Raw genomic sequence first — 23,552 nt, 5'->3', positions numbered from 1 at the left:
ATCATAGACAGACGCATCTCCGGTCAATCACCGTACACAGACACATCTCCTCTCAATCACTGTACAGAGTCACATCTCCTGTCAATCACCGTACAGAGTCACATATCCTGTCAATCAACGTACGGAGACACATCTCCTGTCAATCTCCGTACACAGTCACATCTCCTGTCAATCACCGTACACAGACAAATCTCCTGTCAATCACGCTACAGAGACACATATCCTGTCAATCTCTGTACACAGACACATCTCCTGTCAATCACTGTACACATACACATCTCCTGTCAATCACTATACAGAGATGTTAGACACATCTGCTGTCAATCACCGTACAGAGACACATCTCCTGTCAATCACTATACACAGACACATCTCCTGTCAATCACTGTACAGAGTCACATCTCCTGTCAATCACTATACACACACATCTCCTGTCAATCACTGTACTGAGACACATCTCCTGTCAATCATCGTAAACAGACACGTCTCCTGTCAATCACCGTACAGAGACACATCTCCTGTGAATCACTATACACAAACACATGTCCTGTCAATCACTCTACAGAGACACAGCTCCTGTCAATCACTATACACACACATCTCCTGTCAATCACTATACACAGACACATCTCCTGTCAATCGCTACACAGAGACACATCCCTGCCAATCACTAAACAGAGTCACATCTCCTGTCAATCACTGTACACAGACACATGTCCTGTCAATAGATGTACAGAGACACATCTCCTGTCAATCACTGTAGAGAGTCACATCTCCTGTCAATCATGTTACAGAGATCATTGTACACAGTCACATCTCCTGTCAATCACTATACAGAGATGTGAGAAACATCTCCTGTCAATCACTGCACACAGACACATCTCCTGTCAATCACTGTACAGAGTCCCATCTCCTGTCAATCACTATACACACACATCTCCTGTCAATCACCGCACAGAGTCACATCTCCTGTCAATCACCATACAGGGTCACATCTCCTGTCAATCACCGTAGAGAGACACATCTCCTGTCAATCACTGTATAGAGACACATCTCCTGTCAATCACCGTACAGAGTCACATCTCCTGTCAAACACCGTACACAGACACATCTACTGTCAATTACCGTACACAGACACATCTCCTGTCGATCACTATACAGAGACACATCCCCTGTCGATCACTGTACAGAGTCACGTCTCCTGTCGATCACTGTACAGAGACACATCACCTGTCAATCACAGTACAGAGTCACATCTCCTGTCAGTCACTACACAGAAATGTGAGACACATCTCCTGTCAATCACTATACAGAGATGTTAGACACATCTGCTGTCAATCACTTTACACAGACACATCTCCTGTCAATCAATATACAGAGACACATCTCCTGTCAATCACTACAGAGACACATCTCCTGCCAATCACTACACAGAGTCACATCTCCAGTCAATCACTGTACACAGACACATGTCCTGTCAATCACTGTACAGAGACACATCTCCTGTCAATCACTATACAGAGTCACATCTCCTGTCAATCACGTTACAGAGATCATTGTAGACAGTCACATCTCCTGTCAATCACTATACAGAGATGTGAGACACATCTCCTGTCAATCACTACACACAGACACGTCTCCTGTCAATCACTGTACAGAGTCACATCTCCTGTCAATCACTATACACAAACACATGTCCTGTCAATCACTGTACAAAGATACATCTCCTGTCGATCACTATACAGTCACATCTCCTGTCGATCACTGTACACAGTCACATCTCCAGTCAATCACTATACACACACATCTCCTGTCAATCACTGTACAGAGTCACATCTCCTGTCAATCACGCTACAAAGTCACATCTCCTGTGAATCACTATACAGAGATGTGAGACACATCTCCTGTCAATCACTGCACACAGACACATCTCCTGTCAATCACTGTACAGAGTCACATCTCCTGTCAATCACTACACACAGACACATCTCCTGTCGATCACTGTACAGAGATACATCTCCTGTCGATCACTATACAGTCACATCTCCTGTCGATCACTGTACACAGTCACATCTCTAGTCAATCACTATACACACACATCTCCTGTCAGTCACTATACAGAGTCACATCTCCTGTCAATCACGCTACAAAGTCACATCTCCTGTGAATCACTGTACACAGACACATTTCCTGTCAATCACCGTATAGAGTCAGATCCCCTGTCAATCACCGTACAGAGACACATCTCTTGTCAATCACCGTACACAGTCACATCTCCTGTCAATCACCAGACAGACGCATCTCCTGTCAATCACTGTACACAGACATATCTCCTGTCTATCACCGTACAAAGATGCATCTCCTGTCAATCACCGTACAGTGTCGCATCTCCTGTCAATCACCGTACAGAGACACATCTCCTGTCAATCAATGTACACAGACACATCTCCTGTCAATCACCATACAGAGAAACATCACCTGTCAAGCATCGTACAGAGACACATCTCCTGTCAATCACTGTACACAGATACGTCTCCTGTCAATCACTGTACACAGACACGTCTCCTGTCAATCACCATACAGAGACACGTCTCCTTTCAATCATCGTACAGAGTCACGTCTCCTGTAAATCACCGTACGCAGACAAATCTCCTGTCAATCACCGTACAGAGACACATCTCCTGTCAATCACTATACACAGACACATCTGATGTCAATCACTGTACAGAGTCACATCTCCTGCAATCACGATACAAAGTCACATCTCCTGTCCATCACTGTACACAGACACATCTCCTGTCAATCACCGTACACAGTCACATCTCCTGTCAATCACCATAGACAGACGCATCTCCTGTCAATCACCGTACACAGACACATCTCCTGTCAATCACTGTACAGAGTTACATCTCCTGTAAATCACTGTACACAGACACATCTCCTGTCAATCACTGTACACAGACACATCTCCTGCCAATCACTATACAGAGACACATCTCCTGTCAATCACTATACACAGACACATCTCCTATCAATCACTGTACACAGACACATCTCCTGTCAATCACTATACAGAGACACATCTCCTGTCAATCACTATACAGTCATATCTTCTCCCAATCATTATACAGAGTCACATCTGCTGTCAATCACTGTACACAGACACATCTCCTGTCAATCACTGTACAGAGACACATCTCCTGTCAATCACTGTACACAGACACATCTCTTATCAATCACTATACAGAGACACCTCTCCTGTCGATCACTATACAGAGTCACATCTCCTGTCGATCACTGTACACAGACACATCTCCTGTCGATCACTGTACAGACACATCTCCTGTCGATCACTGTACAGAGATACATCTCCTGTCGATCACTATAGAGAGTCACATCTCCTGTCGATCACTATACACAGACACATCTCCTGTCGATCACTATACAGTCACATCTCCTGTCGATCACTGTACACAGTCACATCTCCAGTCAATCACTATACACAGACACATCTCCTGTCAGTCACTGTACAGAGTCACATCTCCTGTCAATCACGATACAAAGTCACATTTCCTGTCAATCACCGTAAAGAGTCAGATCCCCTGTCAATCACCGTACAGAGACACATCTCTTGTCAATCACCGTACACAGTCACATCTCCTGTCAATCACCATAGACAGATGCATCTCCTGTCAATCACCGTACACAGACATATCTCCTGTCAATCACCGTACAAAGATGTATCTCCTGTCAATCACCGTACAGTGTCGCATCTCCTGTCAATCACCGTACAGAGACACATCTCATGTCAATCACCGTACAGTCACATCTCCTGTCAATCACTGTACACAGACACGTCTCCTATCAATCACTGTAAATAGACACGTCTCCTGTCAATCACCATACAGAGACACGTCTCCTTTCAATCACCGTACAGAGTCTCGTCTCCTGTCAATCACCGTACACAGACAAATCTCCTGTCAATCACCGTACAGAAACACATCTCCTGTCAATCACCGTACAGAGACACATCTCCTGTCACTCACTATACACAGACACATCTCCTGTCAATCACTGTACACAGACACGTCTCCTGTCAATCACCATACAGAGACACGTCTCCTTTCAATCACCGTACAGAGTCACGTCTCCTGTCAATCACCTCACAGAGTCACGTCTCCTGTCAAACACCGTACACAGACAAATCTCCTGTCGATCACCGTACAGAGACACATCTCCTGTCAATCACTATACACAGACACATCTCCTGTCAATCACTGTACAGAGTCACATCTCCTGTCAATCACTATACACAGGGACATCGCCTGTCAATCACCGTACACAGTCACATCTCCTGTCAATCACCATAGACAGACGCATCTCCTGTCAATCACCGTACACAGACGCATCTCCTGTCAATCACCGTACAAAGAACCATCTCCTGTCAATCTCCGTACAGTGTCGCATCTCCTGTCAATCACCCTAGACAGACCCATCTCCAGTCAATCACCCTACAAAGAAGCATCTCCTCTCAATCACCGTACAGTGTCGCATCTCCTGTCCATCATCATAGACAGACGCATCTCCAGTCAATCACCGTACACAGACACATCTCCTGTCAATCACTGTACAGAGTCACATCTCCTTTCAATCACTATACAGAGACACATCTCCTGTCAATCAACGTACGGAGACACATCTCCTGTCAATCTCCGTACACAGTCACATCTCCTGTCAATCACCGTACACAGACAAATCTCCTGTCAATCATGCTACAGAGACACATATCCTGTCAATCTCTGTACACAGACACATCTCCTGTCAATCACTGTACACATACACATCTCCTGTCAATCACTATACAGAGATGTTAGACACATCTGCTGTCAATCACCGTACAGAGACACATCTCCTGTCAATCACTATACACAGACACATCTCCTGTCAATCACTGTACAGAGTCACATCTCCTGTCAATCACTATACACACACATCTCCTGTCAATCACTGTACAGAGTCACATCTCCAGTCAATCACTGTATAGTCACGTCTCCTGTCAATCACCGTACACAGACACATCTCCTGTCAATCACTATACACAGACACATCTCCTGTCAATCACTGTACACAGACACGTCTCCTGTCAATCACCATACAGAGACACGTCTCCTTTCAATCACCGTACAGAGTCACGTCTCCTGTCAATCACCGTACAGAGTCACGTCTCCTGTCAATCACCGTACACAGACAAATCTCCTGTCGATCACCGTACAGAGACACATCTCCTGTCAATCACTATACACAGACACATCTCCTGTCAATCACTGTACAGAGTCACATCTCCTGCAATCACGATACAAAGTCAGATCTCCTGTCCATCACTGTACACAGACACATCTCCTGTCAATCACCGTAAAGAGTCAGATCACCTGTCAATCACCGTACAGAGACACATCTCCTGTCAATCACCGTACACAGTCACATCTCCTGTCAATCACCATAGACAGACGCATCTCCTGTCAATCACCGTACACAGACACATCTCCTGTCAATCACCGTACAAAGAACCATCTCCTGTCAATCATCGTACAGTGTCGCATCTCCTGTCAATCACCATAGACAGACGCATCTCCAGTCAGTCATCGTACACAGACACATCTCCTGTCAATCACTGTACAAAGAAGCATCTCTTGTCAATCACCGTACAGTGTCGCATCTCCTGTCAATCATCATAGACAGACGCATCTCCTGTCAAGCACCGTACACAGACACAATTCCTGTCAATCACTGTACAGAGAAACGTCTCCTGTCAATCACCGTACACAGACACATCTCCTGTCAATCACGCTACAGAGACACATATGCTGTCAATCTCTGTACACAGACACATCTGCTGTCAATCACCGTACAGAGACACATCTCCTGTCAATCACTATACACAGACACACCTCCTGTCAATCACTGTACAGAGTCACATCTTCTGCAATCACGATACAAAGTCAGATCTCCTGTCAATCACCGTACAAAGAACCATCTCCTGTCAATCACCGTACAGTGTCGCATCTCCTGTCAATCACCCTATACAGACGCATCTCCAGTCAATCACCGAACAAAGAAGCATCTCCTGTCAATCACCGTACAGTGTCGCATCTCCTGTCAATCATCATAGACAGACGCATCTCCGGTCAATCACCGTACACAGACACATCTCCTCTCAATCACTGTACAGAGTCACATCTCCTGTCAATCACCGTACAGAGTCACATATCCTGTCAATCAACGTACGGAGACACATCTCCTGTCAATCTCCGTACACAGTCACATCTCCTGTCAATCACCGTACACAGACAAATCTCTTGTCAATCACGCTACAGAGACACATATCCTCTCAATCTCTGTACACAGACACATCTCCTGTCAATCACTGTACACATACACATCTCCTGTCAATCACTATACAGAGATGTTAGACACATCTGCTGTCAATCACCGTACAGAGACACATCTCCTGTCAATCACTATACACAGACACATCTCCTGTCAATCACTGTACAGAGTCACATCTCCTGTCAATCACTAAACACACACATCTCCTGTCAATCACTGTACTGAGACACATCTCCTGTCAATCATCGTAAACAGACACGTCTCCTGTCAATCACCGTACAGAGACACATCTCCTGTGAATCACTATACACAAACACATGTCCTGTCAATCACTCTACAGAGACACAGCTCCTGTCAATCACTATACACACACATCTCCTGTCAATCACTATACAGAGACACATCTCCTGTCAATCACTACACAGAGACACATCCCTGCCAATCACTAAACAGAGTCACATCTCCTGTCAATCACTGTACACAGACACATGTCCTGTCAATAGATGTACAGAGACACATCTCCTGTCAATCACTGTAGAGTCACATCTCCTGTCAATCATGTTACAGAGATCATTGTACACAGTCACATCTCCTGTCAATCACTATACAGAGATGTGAGAAACATCTCCTGTCAATCACTGCACACAGACACATCTCCTGTCAATCACTGTACAGAGTCCCATCTCCTGTCAATCACTATACACACACATCTCCTGTCAATCACCGCACAGAGTCACATCTCCTGTCAATCACCATACAGGGTCACATCTCCTGTCAATCACCGTAGAGAGACACATCTCCTGTCAATCACCGTATAGAGACACATCTCCTGTCAATCACCGTACAGAGTCACATCTCCTGTCAAACACCGTACACAGACACATCTACTGTCAATTACTGTACACAGACACATCTCCTGTCGATCACTATACAGAGACACATCCCCTGTCGATCACTGTACAGAGTCACGTCTCCTGTCGATCACTGTACAGAGACACATCACCTGTCAATCACAGTACAGAGTCACATCTCCTGTCAGTCACTACACAGAAATGTGAGACACATCTCCTGTCAATCACTATACAGAGATGTTAGACACATCTGCTGTCAATCACTTTACACAGACACATCTCCTGTCAATCAATATACAGAGACACATCTCCTGTCAATCACTACAGAGACACATCTCCTGCCAATCACTACACAGAGTCACATCTCCAGTCAATCACTGTACACAGACACATGTCCTGTCAATCACTGTACAGAGACACATCTCCTGTCAATCACTGTACAGAGTCACATCTCCTGTCAATCACGTTACAGAGATCATTGTAGACAGTCACATCTCCTGTCAATCACTATACAGAGATGTGAGACACATCTCCTGTCAATCACTACACACAGACACGTCTCCTGTCAATCACTGTACAGAGTCACATCTCCTGTCAATCACTATACACAAACACATGTCCTGTCAATCACTGTACAAAGATACATCTCCTGTCGATCACTATACAGTCACATCTCCTGTCGATCACTGTACACAGTCACATCTCCAGTCAATCACTATACACACACATCTCCTGTCAGTCACTGTACAGAGTCACATCTCCTGTCAATCACGCTACAAAGTCACATCTCCTGTGAATCACTATACAGAGATGTGAGACACATCTCCTGTCAATCACTACACACAGACACATCTCCTGTCAATCACTGTACAGAGTCACATCTCCTGTCAATCACTACACACAGACACATCTCCTGTCGATCACTGTACAGAGATACATCTCCTGTCGATCACTATACAGTCACATCTCCTGTCGATCACTGTACACAGTCACATCTCTAGTCAATCACTATACACACACATCTCCTGTCAGTCACTATACAGAGTCACATCTCCTGTCAATCACGCTACAAAGTCACATCTCCTGTGAATCACTGTACACAGACACATTTCCTGTCAATCACCGTATAGAGTCAGATCCCCTGTCAATCACCGTACAGAGACACATCTCTTGTCAATCACCGTACACAGTCACATCTCCTGTCAATCACCAGACAGACGCATCTCCTGTCAATCACTGTACACAGACATATCTCCTGTCTATCACCGTACAAAGATGCATCTCCTGTCAATCACCGTACAGTGTCGCATCTCCTGTCAATCACCGTACAGAGACACATCTCCTGTCAATCAATGTACACAGACACATCTCCTGTCAATCACCATACAGAGAAACATCACCTGTCAAGCATCGTACAGAGACACATCTCCTGTCAATCACTGTACACAGATACGTCTCCTGTCAATCACTGTACACAGACACGTCTCCTGTCAATCACCATACAGAGACACGTCTCCTTTCAATCACCGTACAGAGTCACGTCTCCTGTAAATCACCGTACACAGACAAATCTCCTGTCAATCACCGTACAGAGACACATCTCCTGTCAATCACTATACACAGACACATCTGATGTCAATCACTGTACAGAGTCACATCTCCTGCAATCACGATACAAAGTCACATCTCCTGTCCATCACTGTACACAGACACATCTCCTGTCAATCACCGTACACAGTCACATCTCCTGTCAATCACCATAGACAGACGCATCTCCTGTCAATCACCGTACACAGACACATCTCCTGTCAATCACTGTACAGAGTTACATCTCCTGTAAATCACTGTACACAGACACATCTCCTGTCAATCACTGTACACAGACACATCTCCTGCCAATCACTATACAGAGACACATCTCCTGTCAATCACTATACACAGACACATCTCCTATCAATCACTGTACACAGACACATCTCCTGTCAATCACTATACAGAGACACATCTCCTGTCAATCACTATACAGTCATATCTTCTCCCAATCATTATACAGAGTCACATCTGCTGTCAATCACTGTACACAGACACATCTCCTGTCAATCACTGTACAGAGACACATCTCCTGTCAATCACTGTACACAGACACATCTCTTATCAATCACTATACAGAGACACCTCTCCTGTCGATCACTATACAGAGTCACATCTCCTGTCGATCACTGTACACAGACACATCTCCTGTCGATCACTGTACAGACACATCTCCTGTCGATCACTGTACAGAGATACATCTCCTGTCGATCACTATAGAGAGTCACATCTCCTGTCGATCACTATACACAGACACATCTCCTGTCGATCACTATACAGTCACATCTCCTGTCGATCACTGTACACAGTCACATCTCCAGTCAATCACTATACACAGACACATCTCCTGTCAGTCACTGTACAGAGTCACATCTCCTGTCAATCACGATACAAAGTCACATTTCCTGTCAATCACCGTAAAGAGTCAGATCCCCTGTCAATCACCGTACAGAGACACATCTCTTGTCAATCACCGTACACAGTCACATCTCCTGTCAATCACTATAGACAGATGCATCTCCTGTCAATCACCGTACACAGACATATCTCCTGTCAATCACCGTACAAAGATGTATCTCCTGTCAATCACCGTACAGTGTCGCATCTCCTGTCAATCACCGTACAGAGACACATCTCATGTCAATCACCGTACAGTCACATCTCCTGTCAATCACTGTACACAGACACGTCTCCTATCAATCACTGTAAACAGACACGTCTCCTGTCAATCACCATACAGAGACACGTCTCCTTTCAATCACCGTACAGAGTCTCGTCTCCTGTCAATCACCGTACACAGACAAATCTCCTGTCAATCACCGTACAGAAACACATCTCCTGTCAATCACCGTACAGAGACACATCTCCTGTCACTCACTATACACAGACACATCTCCTGTCAATCACTGTACACAGACACGTCTCCTGTCAATCACCATACAGAGACACGTCTCCTTTCAATCACCGTACAGAGTCACGTCTCCTGTCAATCACCTCACAGAGTCACGTCTCCTGTCAAACACCGTACACAGACAAATCTCCTGTCGATCACCGTACAGAGACACATCTCCTGTCAATCACTATACACAGACACATCTCCTGTCAATCACTGTACAGAGTCACATCTCCTGTCAATCACTATACACAGGGACATCGCCTGTCAATCACCGTACACAGTCACATCTCCTGTCAATCACCATAGACAGACGCATCTCCTGTCAATCACCGTACACAGACGCATCTCCTGTCAATCACCGTACAAAGAACCATCTCCAGTCAATCTCCGTACAGTGTCGCATCTCCTGTCAATCACCCTAGACAGACGCATCTCCAGTCAATCACCCTACAAAGAAGCATCTCCTCTCAATCACCGTACAGTGTCGCATCTCCTGTCCATCATCATAGACAGACGCATCTCCGGTCAATCACCGTACACAGACACATCTCCTGTCAATCACTGTACAGAGTCACATCTCCTTTCAATCACTATACAGAGACACATCTCCTGTCAATCACCGTACAGAGTCACATCTCCTGTCAATCACCGTACAGAGTCACATCTCCTGTCAATCAACGTACGGAGACACATCTCCTGTCAATCTCCGTACACAGTCACATCTCCTGTCAATCACCGTACACAGACAAATCTCCTGTCAATCATGCTACAGAGACACATATCCTGTCAATCTCTGTACACAGACACATCTCCTGTCAATCACTGTACACATACACATCTCCTGTCAATCACTATACAGAGATGTTAGACACATCTGCTGTCAATCACCGTACAGAGACACATCTCCTGTCAATCACTATACACAGACACATCTCCTGTCAATCACTGTACAGAGTCACATCTCCTGTCAATCACTATACACACACATCTCCTGTCAATCACTGTACAGAGTCACATCTCCAGTCAATCACTGTATAGAGTCACATCTCCTGTCAATCACTGTACACAGACACTTCTCCTGTCAATCACTCTACACACACTTTTCCTGTCAATCACTATACAGAAGCACATCTCCTGTCAATCACTGTACAGTCACATCTCCTGTCAATCACTGTACACAGACACATCTCCTGTCAATCACTGTACACAGACACATCTCCTGTCAATCACTGTACAGAGTCACATCTCCAGTCAATCACTATACACAGACACATCTCTTGTCAATCACTGTACAGAGTCACATCCCCTGCAATCACGATACAAAGTCAGATCTCCTGTCAATCACTGTACACAGACAAATCTCCTGTCAATCACCGTACAGAGACACATCTCCTGTCAATCACTATACACAGACACATCTCCTGTCAATCACTGTACACAGTCACATCTCCAGTCGATCACTATACACAGACACATCTCCTGTCAGTCACTGTACAGAGTCACATCTCCTGTCAATCACCGTAAAGAGTCAGATCCCCTGTCAATCACCGTACAGAGACACATCTCTTGTCAATCACCGTACACAGTCACATCTCCTGTCAATCACCGTACAGTCACATCTCCTGTCAATCACCGTACAGTCACATCTCCTGTCAATCACTGTACACAGACACGTCTCCTGTCAATCACTGTTCACAGACAAGTCTCCTGTCAATCACCATACAGAGACACGTCTCCTTTCAATCACCGTACAGTCACGTCTCCTGTCAATCACCGTACAGTCACGTCTCCTGTCAATCACCGTACACAGACACATCTCCTGTCAATCACTATACACAGACACATCTCCTGTCAATCACTGTACACAGACACGTCTCCTGTCAATCACCATACAGAGACACGTCTCCTTTCAATCACCGTACAGAGTCACGTCTCCTGTCAATCACCGTACAGAGTCACGTCTCCTGTCAATCACCGTACACAGACAAATCTCCTGTCGATCACCGTACAGAGACACATCTCCTGTCAATCACTATACACAGACACATCTCCTGTCAATCACTGTACAGAGTCACATCTCCTGCAATCACGATACAAAGTCAGATCTCCTGTCCATCACTGTACACAGACACATCTCCTGTCAATCACCGTAAAGAGTCAGATCTCCTTTCAATCACCGTACAGAGACACATCTCCTGTCAATCACCGTACACAGTCACATCTCCTGTCAATCACCATAGACAGACGCATCTCCTGTCAATCACCGTACACAGACACACCTCCTGTCAATCACCGTACAAAGAACCATCTCCTGTCAATCATCGTACAGTGTCGCATCTCCTGTCAATCACCATAGACAGACGCATCTCCAGTCAGTCATCGTACACAGACACATCTCCTGTCAATCACTGTACAAAGAAGCATCTCTTGTCAATCACCGTACAGTGTCGCATCTCCTGTCAATCATCATAGACAGACGCATCTCCTGTCAAGCACCGTACACAGACACAATTCCTGTCAATCACTGTACAGAGAAACGTCTCCTGTCAATCACCGTACACAGACACATCTCCTGTCAATCACGCTACAGAGACACATATGCTGTCAATCTCTGTACACAGACACATCTGCTGTCAATCACCGTACAGAGACACATCTCCTGTCAATCACTATACACAGACACACCTCCTGTCAATCACTGTACAGAGTCACATCTTCTGCAATCACGATACAAAGTCAGATCTCCTGTCCATCACTGTACACAGACACATCTCCTGTCAATCACCGTAAAGAGTCAGATCTCCTGTCAATCACCGCACAGAGACACATCTCCTGTCAATCACCGTACACAGTCACATCTCCTGTGAATCACCATAGACAGACGCATCTCCTGTCAATCACCGTACACAGATGCATCTCCTGTCAATCACCGCACAAAGAACCATCTCCTGTCAATCACCGTACAGTGTCGCATCTCCTGTCAATCACCATAGACAGACGCATCACCAGTCAGTCACCGTACACAGACACATCTCCTGTCAATCACCGTACAGAGACACATCTCCTGTCAATCACCGTACAGATTCACATCTCCTGTCAATCACTGTACAGAGTCACATCTCCTGTCAATCACTGTACAGAGACACATCTCCTGTCAATCACTATACACAGGGACATCGCCTGTCAATCACCGTACACAGTCACATCTCCTGTCAATCACCATAGACAGACGCATCTCCTGTCAATCACCGTACACAGACGCATCTCCTGTCAATCACCGTACAAAGAACCATCTCCTGTCAATCACCGTACAGTGTCGCATCTCCTGTCAATCACCCTAGACAGACGCAGCTCCTGTCAATCACCGTACAGTGTCGCATCTCCTGTCAATCACCCTAGACAGACGCATCTCCAGTCAATCACTGTACAAAGAAGCATCTCCTGTCAATCACCGTACAGTGTCGCATCTCCTGTCAATCATCATAGACAGACGCATCTCCTGTCAATCACTGTACACAGACACATCTCCTGTCAATCACTGTACAGAGTCACATCTCCTTTCAATCACTATACAGAGACAAATCTCCTGTCAATCACTGTACAGAGTCACATCTCCTGTCAATCACCGTACAGAGTCACATCTCCTGTCAATCAACGTACAGAGACACATCTCCTGTCAATCTCCGTACACAGTCACATCTCCTGTCAATCACTGTACACAGACAAATCTCCTGTCAATCACTGTACACATACACATCTCCTGTCAATCACTATAGAGATGTTAGACACATCTGCTGTCAATCACCGTACAGAGACACATCTCATGTCAATCACCGTACAGTCACATCTCCTGTCAATCACTGTACACAGACACGTCTCCTATCAATCACTGTAAACAGACACGTCTCCTGTCAATCACCATACAGAGACACGTCTCCTTTCAATCACCGTACAGAGTCTCGTCTCCTGTCAATCACCGTACACAGACAAATCTCCTGTCAATCACCGTACAGAAACACATCTCCTGTCAATCACCGTACAGAGACACATCTCCTGTCACTCACTATACACAGACACATCTCCTGTCAATCACTGTACACAGACACGTCTCCTGTCAATCACCATACAGAGACACGTCTCCTTTCAATCACCGTACAGAGTCACGTCTCCTGTCAATCACCTCACAGAGTCACGTCTCCTGTCAAACACCGTACACAGACAAATCTCCTGTCGATCACCGTACAGAGACACATCTCCTGTCAATCACTATACACAGACACATCTCCTGTCAATCACTGTACAGAGTCACATCTTCTGCAATCACGATACAAAGTCAGATCTCCTGTCAATCACCGTACAAAGAACCATCTCCTGTCAATCACCGTACAGTGTCGCATCTCCTGTCAATCACCCTATACAGACGCATCTCCAGTCAATCACCGAACAAAGAAGCATCTCCTGTCAATCACCGTACAGTGTCGCATCTCCTGTCAATCATCATAGACAGACGCATCTCCGGTCAATCACCGTACACAGACACATCTCCTCTCAATCACTGTACAGAGTCACATCTCCTGTCAATCACCGTACAGAGTCACATATCCTGTCAATCAACGTACGGAGACACATCTCCTGTCAATCTCCGTACACAGTCACATCTCCTGTCAATCACCGTACACAGACAAATCTCTTGTCAATCACGCTACAGAGACACATATCCTCTCAATCTCTGTACACAGACACATCTCCTGTCAATCACTGTACACATACACATCTCCTGTCAATCACTATACAGAGATGTTAGACACATCTGCTGTCAATCACCGTACAGAGACACATCTCCTGTCAATCACTATACACAGACACATCTCCTGTCAATCACTGTACAGAGTCACATCTCCTGTCAATCACTAAACACACACATCTCCTGTCAATCACTGTACTGAGACACATCTCCTGTCAATCATCGTAAACAGACACGTCTCCTGTCAATCACCGTACAGAGACACATCTCCTGTGAATCACTATACACAAACACATGTCCTGTCAATCACTCTACAGAGACACAGCTCCTGTCAATCACTATACACACACATCTCCTGTCAATCACTATACAGAGACACATCTCCTGTCAATCACTACACAGAGACACATCCCTGCCAATCACTAAACAGAGTCACATCTCCTGTCAATCACTGTACACAGACACATGTCCTGTCAATAGATGTACAGAGACACATCTCCTGTCAATCACTGTAGAGTCACATCTCCTGTCAATCATGTTACAGAGATCATTGTACACAGTCACATCTCCTGTCAATCACTATACAGAGATGTGAGAAACATCTCCTGTCAATCACTGCACACAGACACATCTCCTGTCAATCACTGTACAGAGTCCCATCTCCTGTCAATCACTATACACACACATCTCCTGTCAATCACCGCACAGAGTCACATCTCCTGTCAATCACCATACAGGGTCACATCTCCTGTCAATCACCGTAGAGAGACACATCTCCTGTCAATCACCGTATAGAGACACATCTCCTGTCAATCACCGTACAGAGTCACATCTCCTGTCAAACACCGTACACAGACACATCTACTGTCAATTACTGTACACAGACACATCTCCTGTCGATCACTATACAGAGACACATCCCCTGTCGATCACTGTACAGAGTCACGTCTCCTGTCGATCACTGTACAGAGACACATCACCTGTCAATCACAGTACAGAGTCACATCTCCTGTCAGTCACTACACAGAAATGTGAGACACATCTCCTGTCAATCACTATACAGAGATGTTAGACACATCTGCTGTCAATCACTTTACACAGACACATCTCCTGTCAATCAATATACAGAGACACATCTCCTGTCAATCACTACAGAGACACATCTCCTGCCAATCACTACACAGAGTCACATCTCCAGTCAATCACTGTACACAGACACATGTCCTGTCAATCACTGTACAGAGACACATCTCCTGTCAATCACTGTACAGAGTCACATCTCCTGTCAATCACGTTACAGAGATCATTGTAGACAGTCACATCTCCTGTCAATCACTATACAGAGATGTGAGACACATCTCCTGTCAATCACTACACACAGACACGTCTCCTGTCAATCACTGTACAGAGTCACATCTCCTGTCAATCACTATACACAAACACATGTCCTGTCAATCACTGTACAAAGATACATCTCCTGTCGATCACTATACAGTCACATCTCCTGTCGATCACTGTACACAGTCACATCTCCAGTCAATCACTATACACACACATCTCCTGTCAGTCACTGTACAGAGTCACATCTCCTGTCAATCACGCTACAAAGTCACATCTCCTGTGAATCACTATACAGAGATGTGAGACACATCTCCTGTCAATCACTACACACAGACACATCTCCTGTCAATCACTGTACAGAGTCACATCTCCTGTCAATCACTACACACAGACACATCTCCTGTCGATCACTGTACAGAGATACATCTCCTGTCGATCACTATACAGTCACATCTCCTGTCGATCACTGTACACAGTCACATCTCTAGTCAATCACTATACACACACATCTCCTGTCAGTCACTATACAGAGTCACATCTCCTGTCAATCACGCTACAAAGTCACATCTCCTGTGAATCACTGTACACAGACACATTTCCTGTCAATCACCGTATAGAGTCAGATCCCCTGTCAATCACCGTACAGAGACACATCTCTTGTCAATCACCGTACACAGTCACATCTCCTGTCAATCACCAGACAGACGCATCTCCTGTCAATCACTGTACACAGACATATCTCCTGTCTATCACCGTACAAAGATGCATCTCCTGTCAATCACCGTACAGTGTCGCATCTCCTGTCAATCACCGTACAGAGACACATCTCCTGTCAATCAATGTACACAGACACATCTCCTGTCAATCACCATACAGAGAAACATCACCTGTCAAGCATCGTACAGAGACACATCTCCTGTCAATCACTGTACACAGATACGTCTCCTGTCAATCACTGTACACAGACACGTCTCCTGTCAATCACCATACAGAGACACGTCTCCTTTCAATCACCGTACAGAGTCACGTCTCCTGTAAATCACCGTACACAGACAAATCTCCTGTCAATCACCGTACAGAGACACATCTCCTGTCAATCACTATACACAGACACATCTGATGTCAATCACTGTACAGAGTCACATCTCCTGCAATCACGATACAAAGTCACATCTCCTGTCCATCACTGTACACAGACACATCTCCTGTCAATCACCGTACACAGTCACATCTCCTGTCAATCACCATAGACAGACGCATCTCCTGTCAATCACCGTACACAGACACATCTCCTGTCAATCACTGTACAGAGTTACATCTCCTGTAAATCACTGTACACAGACACATCTCCTGTCAATCACTGTACACAGACACATCTCCTGCCAATCACTATACAGAGACACATCTCCTGTCAATCACTATACACAGACACATCTCCTATCAATCACTGTACACAGACACATCTCCTGTCAATCACTATACAGAGACACATCTCCTGTCAATCACTATACAGTCATATCTTCTCCCAATCATTATACAGAGTCACATCTGCTGTCAATCACTGTACACAGACACATCTCCTGTCAATCACTGTACAGAGACACATCTCCTGTCAATCACTGTACACAGACACATCTCTTATCAATCACTATACAGAGACACCTCTCCTGTCGATCACTATACAGAGTCACATCTCCTGTCGATCACTGTACACAGACACATCTCCTGTCGATCACTGTACAGACACATCTCCTGTCGATCACTGTACAGAGATACATCTCCTGTCGATCACTATAGAGAGTCACATCTCCTGTCGATCACTATACACAGACACATCTCCTGTCGATCACTATACAGTCACATCTCCTGTCGATCACTGTACACAGTCACATCTCCAGTCAATCACTATACACAGACACATCTCCTGTCAGTCACTGTACAGAGTCACATCTCCTGTCAATCACGATACAAAGTCACATTTCCTGTCAATCACCGTAAAGAGTCAGATCCCCTGTCAATCACCGTACAGAGACACATCTCTTGTCAATCACCGTACACAGTCACATCTCCTGTCAATCACCATAGACAGATGCATCTCCTGTCAATCACCGTACACAGACATATCTCCTGTCAATCACCGTACAAAGATGTATCTCCTGTCAATCACCGTACAGTGTCGCATCTCCTGTCAATCACCGTACAGAGACACATCTCATGTCAATCACCGTACAGTCACATCTCCTGTCAATCACTGTACACAGACACGTCTCCTATCAATCACTGTAAACAGACACGTCTCCTGTCAATCACCATACAGAGACACGTCTCCTTTCAATCACCGTACAGAGTCTCGTCTCCTGTCAATCACCGTACACAGACAAATCTCCTGTCAATCACCGTACAGAAACACATCTCCTGTCAATCACCGTACAGAGACACATCTCCTGTCACTCACTATACACAGACACATCTCCTGTCAATCACTGTACACAGACACGTCTCCTGTCAATCACCATACAGAGACACGTCTCCTTTCAATCACCGTACAGAGTCACGTCTCCTGTCAATCACCTCACAGAGTCACGTCTCCTGTCAAACACCGTACACAGACAAATCTCCTGTCGATCACCGTACAGAGACACATCTCCTGTCAATCACTATACACAGACACATCTCCTGTCAATCACTGTACAGAGTCACATCTCCTGTCAATCACTATACACAGGGACATCGCCTGTCAATCACCGTACACAGTCACATCTCCTGTCAATCACCATAGACAGACGCATCTCCTGTCAATCACCGTACACAGACGCATCTCCTGTCAATCACCGTACAAAGAACCATCTCCTGTCAATCTCCGTACAGTGTCGCATCTCCTGTCAATCACCCTAGACAGACGCATCTCCAGTCAATCACCCTACAAAGAAGCATCTCCTCTCAATCACCGTACAGTGTCGCATCTCCTGTCCATCATCATAGACAGACGCATCTCCGGTCAATCACCGTACACAGACACATCTCCTGTCAATCACTGTACAGAGTCACATCTCCTTTCAATCACTATACAGAGACACATCTCCTGTCAATCACTGTACAGAGTCACATCTCCTGTCAATCACCGTACAGAGTCACATCTCCTGTCAATCAACGTACGGAGACACATCTCCTGTCAATCTCCGTACACATCACATCTCCTGTCAATCACCGTACACAGACAAATCTCCTGTCAATCATGCTACAGAGACACATATCCTGTCAATCTCTGTACACAGACACATCTCCTGTCAATCACTGTACACATACACATCTCCTGTCAATCACTATACAGAGATGTTAGACACATCTGCTGTCAATCACCGTACAGAGACACATCTCCTGTCAATCACTATACACAGACACATCTCCTGTCAATCACTGTACAGAGTCACATCTCCTGTCAATCACTATACACACACATCTCCTGTCAATCACTGTACAGAGTCACATCTCCAGTCAATCACTGTATAGAGTCACATCTCCTGTCAATCACTGTACACAGACACTTCTCCTGTCAATCACTCTACACACACTTTTCCTGTCAATCACTATACAGAAGCACATCTCCTGTCAATCACTGTACAGTCACATCTCCTGTCAATCACTGTACACAGACACATCTCCTGTCAATCACTGTACACAGACACATCTCCTGTCAATCACTGTACAGAGTCACATCTCCAGTCAATCACTATACACAGACACATCTCTTGTCAATCACTGTACAGAGTCACATCCCCTGCAATCACGATACAAAGTCAGATCTCCTGTCAATCACTGTACACAGACAAATCTCCTGTCAATCACCGTACAGAGACACATCTCCTGTCAATCACTATACACAGACACATCTCCTGTCAATCACTGTACACAGTCACATCTCCAGTCGATCACTATACACAGACACATCTCCTGTCAGTCACTGTACAGAGTCACATCTCCTGTCAATCACCGTAAAGAGTCAGATCCCCTGTCAATCACCGTACAGAGACACATCTCTTGTCAATCACCGTACACAGTCACATCTCCTGTCAATCACCGTACAGTCACATCTCCTGTCAATCACCGTACAGTCACATCTCCTGTCAATCACTGTACACAGACACGTCTCCTGTCAATCACTGTTCACAGACAAGTCTCCTGTCAATCACCATACAGAGACACGTCTCCTTTCAATCACCGTACAGTCACGTCTCCTGTCAATCACCGTACAGTCACGTCTCCTGTCAATCACCGTACACAGACACATCTCCTGTCAATCACTATACACAGACACATCTCCTGTCAATCACTGTACACAGACACGTCTCCTGTCAATCACCATACAGAGACACGTCTCCTTTCAATCACCGTACAGAGTCACGTCTCCTGTCAATCACCGTACAGAGTCACGTCTCCTGTCAATCACCGTACACAGACAAATCTCCTGTCGATCACCGTACAGAGACACATCTCCTGTCAATCACTATACACAGACACATCTCCTGTCAATCACTGTACAGAGTCACATCTCCTGCAATCACGATACAAAGTCAGATCTCCTGTCCATCACTGTACACAGACACATCTCCTGTCAATCACCGTAAAGAGTCAGATCTCCTTTCAATCACCGTACAGAGACACATCTCCTGTCAATCACCGTACACAGTCACATCTCCTGTCAATCACCATAGACAGACGCATCTCCTGTCAATCACCGTACACAGACACATCTCCTGTCAATCACCGTACAAAGAACCATCTCCTGTCAATCATCGTAGTGTCGCATCTCCTGTCAATCACCATAGACAGACGCATCTCCAGTCAGTCATCGTACACAGACACATCTCCTGTCAATCACTGTACAAAGAAGCATCTCTTGTCAATCACCGTAGTGTCGCATCTCCTGTCAATCATCATAGACAGACGCATCTCCTGTCAAGCACCGTACACAGACACAATTCCTGTCAATCACTGTACAGAGAAACGTCTCCTGTCAATCACCGTACACAGACACATCTCCTGTCAATCACGCTACAGAGACACATATGCTGTCAATCTCTGTACACAGACACATCTGCTGTCAATCACCGTACAGAGACACATCTCCTGTCAATCACTATACACAGACACACCTCCTGTCAATCACTGTACAGAGTCACATCTTCTGCAATCACGATACAAAGTCAGATCTCCTGTCCATCACTGTACACAGACACATCTCCTGTCAATCACCGTAAAGAGTCAGATCTCCTGTCAATCACCGCACAGAGACACATCTCCTGTCAATCACCGTACACAGTCACATCTCCTGTGAATCACCATAGACAGACGCATCTCCTGTCAATCACCGTACACAGACGCATCTCCTGTCAATCACCGCACAAAGAACCATCTCCTGTCAATCACCGTACAGTGTCGCATCTCCTGTCAATCACCATAGACAGACGCATCACCAGTCAGTCACCGTACACAGACACATCTCCTGTCAATCACCGTACAGAGACACATGTCCTGTCAATCACCGTACAGATTCACATCTCCTGTCAATCACTGTACAGAGTCACATCTCCTGTCAATCACTGTACAGAGACACATCTCCTGTCAATCACTATACACAGGGACATCGCCTGTCAATCACCGTACACAGTCACATCTCCTGTCAATCACCATAGACAGACGCATCTCCTGTCAATCACCGTACACAGACGCATCTCCTGTCAATCACCGTACAAAGAACCATCTCCTGTCAATCACCGTACAGTGTCGCATCTCCTGTCAATCACCCTAGACAGACGCATCTCCTGTCAATCACCGTACAGTGTCGCATCTCCTGTCAATCACCCTAGACAGACGCATCTCCAGTCAATCACCGTACAAAGAAGCATCTCCTGTCAATCACCGTACAGTGTCGCATCTCCTGTCAATCATCATAGACAGACGCATCTCCTGTCAATCACTGTACACAGACACATCTCCTGTCAATCACTGTACAGAGTCACATCTCCTTTCAATCACTATACAGAGACACATCTCCTGTCAATCACTGTACAGAGTCACATCTCCTGTCAATCACCGTACAGAGTCACATCTCCTGTCAATCAACGTACAGAGACACATCTCCTGTCAATCTCCGTACACAGTCACATCTCCTGTCAATCACCGTACACAGACAAATCTCCTGTCAATCACGCTACAGAGACACATATCCTGTCAATCTCTGTACACAGACACATCTCCTGTCAATCACTGTACACATACACATCTCCTGTCAATCACTATACAGAGATGTTAGACACATCTGCTGTCAATCACCGTACAGAGACACATCTCCTGTCAATCACTATACACAGACACATCTCCTGTCAATCACTGTACAGAGTCACATCTCCTGTCAATCACTATACACACACATCTCCTGTCAATCACTGTACAGAGTCACATCTCCAGTCAATCACTGTATAGAGTCACATCTCCTGTCAATCACCGTACAGAGTCACATCTCCTGTCAATCAACGTACAGAGACACTTCTCCTGTCAATCACTCTACACACACTTTTCCTGTCAATCACTATACAGAAGCACATCTCCTGTCAATCACTGTACAGTCACATCTCCTGTCAATCACTGTACACAGACACATCTCCTGTCAATCACTGTACAGAGTCACATCTCCAGTCAATCACTATAGACAGATGCATCTCCTGTCAATCACTGTACACAGACACATTTCTTATCAATCACTATACAGAGACACCTCTCCTGTCGATCACTATACAGAGTCAAATCTCCTGTCGATCACTGTACAGAGATACATCTCCTGTCGATCACTGTACAGAGTCACATCTCCTGTCGATCACTATACACAGACACATCTCCTGTCGATCACTATACAGTCACATCTCCTGTCGATCACTGTACACAGTCACATCTCCAGTCAATCACTATACACAGACACATCTCCTGTCAGTCACTGTACAGAGTCACATCTCCTGTCAATCACGATACAAAGTCACATTTCCTGTCAATCCCGTAAAGAGTCAGATCCCCTGTCAATCACCGTACAGAGACACATCTCTTGTCAATCACCGTACACAGACATATCTCCTGTCAATCACCGTACAAAGATGTATCTCCTGTCAATCACCGTACAGTGTCGCATCTCCTGTCAATCACCATACAGAGACACATCTCCTGTCAATCACCGTACAGTCACCTCTCCTGT

This window comes from Mobula birostris, chromosome 16 (genome assembly GCF_030028105.1).
Source record: "Mobula birostris isolate sMobBir1 chromosome 16, sMobBir1.hap1, whole genome shotgun sequence".
NCBI classification, from domain to species: domain Eukaryota; kingdom Metazoa; phylum Chordata; class Chondrichthyes; order Myliobatiformes; family Myliobatidae; genus Mobula; species Mobula birostris.
The sequence above is the reverse complement of the archived record's forward strand: the minus strand, read 5'-3'. Positions refer to the sequence as shown.